Source organism: Megascapheus bottae, chromosome 9 (assembly GCF_031878675.1).
Source record: "Megascapheus bottae isolate mThoBot1 chromosome 9, mThoBot2.hap1, whole genome shotgun sequence".
NCBI classification, from domain to species: domain Eukaryota; kingdom Metazoa; phylum Chordata; class Mammalia; order Rodentia; family Geomyidae; genus Megascapheus; species Megascapheus bottae.
In genome coordinates this window covers 28810768-28816430 of record NC_143517.1, presented here as the reverse complement: position 1 = coordinate 28816430, position 5663 = coordinate 28810768, and the positions used below count along the sequence as shown (strand labels likewise).

The window sequence follows — 5663 nt, the reverse complement described above, 5'->3', positions numbered from 1 at the left end:
TCTTACAGGGAATAAAACGTTAATCATTAATCATTACTTCAAGCTTACTTCTACTCTGATTTATTCCTAGAATCAACAGTCTTGAAATACAGAATAGTGCTGGGAGCCAAAGTGGAATCAAACTGTACCTTGACTTGCATCAGACGATGGCTTTATTGTCTTATTGCTTTCTGGCCCTATTCTATGTAAATGACCTGAGAATTACCATATGAATGTAACACCTGGAGGTTCCCTGGGTCAGGAGGAGGGAAGAAGGGGGAGTGGAAAATAAACGCGGCAGTCTCGGCAGTCTTTGCCTGGACTGCGGACATCCCGGACCCTTCTAGTAATTACAATAAAAATATATGAAAAAATTATTAAATGAATCCTTGCCAAGAAAATACCTTTGAATATACTCTTCTCCTGATATTTCTATTGCTACACCATTTTATCCTCTGGAGCAAACTAAATTTTCCTCCAGTTATGTTTTTTGAACTTGACTTTTATATGAGAAAAAAAACAACACATAGCTATCCACAGTATTTAATTTGTTTGGGTAATTGTTACAAATAATTATATATTCTCTGCATATAATTATCAATACATTTTATACAATTCATATTTCAATATAAAAATATTTTCTTTACACTGTTTATGTATATTAAGGCTGTCTAAGGTAAATGTCAAAAGTTTCATACATAAATTTACAAGGTGAATGTAAATTAATAGTTCATTTAGTATATTTTTAGTTTATGAATTAAAAAATTAAGAATAACCAATATAACAAACAGATCAAATGACATTATTAGACTGTGCTACCTGCTTTAATAGTCATTTTCTTCCAGATATTTTATATGAAAAACATGGTCAAGTTGCTTCCATAATTCTTATGTTTTATCAAGTGAATGTCCAATGCTACCATGTTGTAGGCACAAACATATATCCAAGATGTAAGAATGAAAAAAAATTACCCTGTTTGCCTCAAGTTCCCAATCTTCTTTTCTCAGAATTTCCTGTTCCTTATGTAAAGCAATTGTAGAGAAATTCACAAATACATTAGAATCCATGGTTTTTCTGGCAGTTGTAAGAGTGTGATGAATCACATTTGCTGTAGGCTATCTGCAGTACTTAGTCATTTTCATGGTGATTGCCTGAAGATGAATTTACTATGTTCATTTGAACAACTTTTAGCATAAAAATATAATAGTAGAAAAGAGGGATGTGGAAGAACCTGTCTCTTAGACATTTCCCCACAGAGAAGAGAAAAATATCCAAGAATGTCATTGCGTATGGCCATTTCAAATTTGTTTTTGAACAATTATTCAGACAGAACATTTAGAAGGTATATGTATGCTCGTGCATTTTATTGAAATTTTTATGTTAATTTTAGGTGCTAAATTCTTCAAATTCAACCTTAGCTGCCATTCCTAAGTTTACTTCAGAACACATTAAAAATATTTTCTTGGGGGATTTATCTGGTTCTGTAAAAAATGTATGAAACCTGATGCTAACAGATTACTATATGCAAACAAATTCCATGAAATGTTAGCCTAAAAAATGAGAGCTGTAGTTGTTGTAGTAAAGACTATGATATGTCCTATCCTTTAGACAAATAAATAAATTAACCTGAATACTGGATATTCAAAAAAGAATTTGAAGTAGAAAAAAATTTATTTTAGTTTCCTCAATCATTAATCATATTTTTCTGATGTTGAGATTTTTTTCAATTTTATTTTGCCATTGGGAATTATGGTTTTGATAAATAGATACTTTTATTAATTAAAACCTTTTATTAACATTGAGTTTTTATATAATATTTCAAATGTCATGTTCTATAAACATTTATTCAAGAAAAAATCTCTATGCAAAATCACTGACACATAAATTTAATAACATAATTAAAACTAAGCTGAATCTTTGTATGTCATAGATACATACCAATCTATAGAATATAATATATCAATTTAGATCTATAGAATATATATCCTCTTATAGACCTATATGTCTATAAAGATATATTTATATCTCCAAATGCATGTCAGTGACCTGCAGTACCTGAGTATTGAGTCTTCACTGTTATATTGTTTAGATCTAATACACACATTTGAAGGAAACTGTATACCTTTTGTTCCTTTGGTCTTGGCTCTCTCACTCAACATGATTCACCATAGTTCCATCCACTTCCCAATGAATGCCATTATTTTATCTTGTCTGGTGGCTATGTAGAAATCCATTGTATATATGTACCACATTTTTTGTATCCATTCATCTGCAGTAGGGCATCTGGATTATTTCCATCATTTGTCTGTTGTGAACAGTGTAATGATGAACATTACCATGCAGGTGTCCTTATCATATCCTGGGTCATGTTGCTCAGAGTAGATACCTAGTAGTGTAATGTCTGGATCATGTTTACTTTTTTAAGAAACCTCCAAACTGCCTTCCAGTATGGTTGTACTAGTATACATTCCCACGAGCAATGCAGTAGGGTTCCTTTTTCTCCACATTCTAGCCAGCATTTGTTGTCTGAGTTCCAAATATTGGCCATTCTGATTGGGGTAAGGTGATAACTGAGGTTTGTTTTTATTTGAAGTTCCTTTTTGACCATGGATGATGATCATTTTCTCAAGTTACTTTCCCATTTTTACCACTTCCTCTGTCTCTATTTAGTTCCTTTGTCCATTTAGCTATTGGCTTTTTGGATTTGGAGGGATAGACATATTTTTGGAAAAAAACCCTTCTGTTAGCATTCCTTAGAATGCATTTTCCATGATTTGTAATTTAAAATTAATATATCCAGGGGCCAGGAGTTTGGCCTAGTGGTAAAAGTGATTGCCTAACATGCATGAAGACCTGGGTTTGATTCCTCAATACCACATGCAAAGAAAAAACAACTGGAAATGGTGCTGAGGCTCAAGTGGTAGAGAAAGTCCAAGGACAGTGCCTGAGCTCAAGCCCAGGACTGGCAAAAAAATTAATATATCTATCTATATATATATAGGTATTATGTTACAAACACAGTGATATTTTTCTATTTCTTGGAAGTTTTGCAGTGCTGCAGTTAAGAGAATAACATCATCTATTTACTGAATATTGACTACTATAGAATGTCAAATTAGTATGCAGAAATTTTGTATCTCATTTATACTATTCTTCTTAGGACAAATCAGTGTAGTTCTTGCATTTAAAATGCAAAATGATATATACATTTATTTATTTATTTGAAATAGAAAAGGGAAGGGGGAAACAAGATGATTGGGTGGGGTGGAGGAATTGAAATGGGGACAAAAACACAAGAAGGGGTATGAATTCATTAGAAGTAATGCATCTACTATTTGGCTAATGTAACTGTAACCCCTCTATACATTACAATAAAGATAAATAAAAATGCAAAATGACAAGTGGGGCTGATAAGCTACAATAATCAGAATAGAGTTACCTACCAACGTTCACGCTTAAAGATAACTTGAAAGCTATTTTGATTTATAATAATTAATTTTCACACATTTTATCTCATAACTAACCAACTAAAATATAAATCCATTGCCATAGGAAAATTAAACTAATAAAGCCATAAAGAATAAAATATAAACTCTAAAACTGACTCTCAGTTTTAATGCTTTTATCTCTATGCTGCTCAGTGTCTGTAGATTTTCTGTGCATATTAAAACAAATAGGATTATTCATAAAAATAATGTTAATTGAATTTACTAAAGTTACTCTTTTTGGTGCCCGCAGTGGGGCTTTGAACTCCAGGCTTGGGCATTGATTGTCTCTTAAGTTTTTTGCTCAAGGCTAGCACTCTATTACTAGAGCTCCAGTTCCACTTCCAGTTCTTTTTGGTTAAGTGTAAGAATCTAATAATATTTTCTGCCCTAATTGTCTATCTGTCATCATATCTCAGCCCCCTGAGTTGTAACAATTACAGGTGTGAGCTCTAATTTCATATCTTTTATGGGAAGTTTTCAATTTTATATATAATTTTGAAATATATATTGAGTACAAAGTTGATATTTCAGTCCCCGGCCTTTCAATAAAACGCCAACAGTAACTTGTAGATGTATTTGCTTTTACATCAACAATTTAAATCAACTAAGGGAATTTTTCATTTATACAGCACACAGTCTTCTGACTAGAGCCCTTAGGAGTTTTGGCAGTGAGTACAATGCTTTCTCCAAGACCAAGGAAGGGATACAGTCAAGGTCAAAAATTTCCAAGACTGCGCCTTTCTCTCTTCCAGGGACCATGTCTAGAGGACATCAAAATGGTCCAGCGATTGATATACGGCCATACGCTTTCCTACAACACAGCCTCTAACAAAACCAGGTTCTCCCGAACCCTTGGCAATAGCATTGTTTACTTTACACCAAAAAAGTCGGGAAAGCACCAAAATCGGCCTGTGGTGTATGCCCAGGCTGACCCTGGGCGGGGGAGGAAGGGGGAGTTTCGTGCTGTGAGCCCTAAAGTCCTCATGCGATTGATAAAATCGAAGAAACACGTCAGCAGGGCCTATGGTGGTTCCATGAGTGCCAAATGTGTCTGGGACAGGATCAAGTGTGCTTTTCGATATCGAGGAGCAGAAAATCGTTGTGAAATTGCTGAAGGCACAAGCACAGAGTCAGGAGGCTAAATAAAAATAGGAAGCTGCTTGTGTGTGCCTAGGATGCAAGAAGTCTATAAATTACTAGCAAAGAACCGTTTTGATAAATGAAATGCTTGCGTAATAACATGTCAGAAGGCTTGATTTGTAAAAAAAAAAAAAAATTCCAAGACTGCAGTGCATCTCAGTTATTACAGTGTCAACACACTTGGAGTGAAGTCCTGGGGATGAAGCTAACCACACAGGGCCAATCTGATGATGTGTTAGATAATTTGGAATTCATAACAAGAGTTTGGAATTTGTCCCAATGAATCATAAATAACAAAAGTTTTATGCAGGTAAAAATAACAACAAAAACAACAATAATAACAAAACCACAATTCTGCTTTAACTCTGGATACAGAGGGAGAATGCATTTCCAGTAGAAAACCTGAGAAAAGCCAACAATAACATTAACAAAATTTATTTTCAAGGAGTTGGAGAAAAAAAATTGTTCGGTTTGAGAGAACTTTCATGATTCAGGTACTTTTGGAATTAAAATTATGAATGACTTCTTAAAACATGTTCTTTCAATTAAAGAAATTTTTATTTTTCTAATTCAGGAGTCAGAAAATCTTGAATTTTAGAGAATGTATTTTAATTTTCTTATCAAACTGAAAGTAATTTCACTAGCAAGAAAACATTATTTTATGTAACTGCATTTATTTTCCTTAAAAATTCCAAATATTATATTATAACTTTTATGAGATACTTTATGACTAGAGTCCTAATTATTAGGCTCAAATAATAAGAGATATAATATTATAATAAAAAAGAGTTGAATCAATTTGTAATCTTATATAAATAGAATGCTCATTTTTAAATAGTTTAATTGCTATAATAGTTTGCAAAGCATTATTTGAGAAATAATATAAACAAACTATTTTTGCATGTGATTAAAATTTCAATAGTTAGCTCTTTTTGCATGGAGAAAAATATATTACTATTAAATTTTTAGTTTACTTAAAATGTTAATGCTTCTAGATAATTTATAGTCATTGAAATAGTCAATTGAAATTTCAGTGCAAAAAGAGATAATTTTGTT

At 32.5% G+C, this 5663-nt stretch overlaps 1 pseudogene; it reads left to right on the top strand.

The window, feature by feature from the left end:
- The first annotated feature begins 4216 nt into the window (after window positions 1-4216).
- Window positions 4217-4613, top strand: LOC150058947 (large ribosomal subunit protein eL34 pseudogene; annotated as a pseudogene).
- Window positions 4614-5663: the final 1050 nt, after the last annotated feature.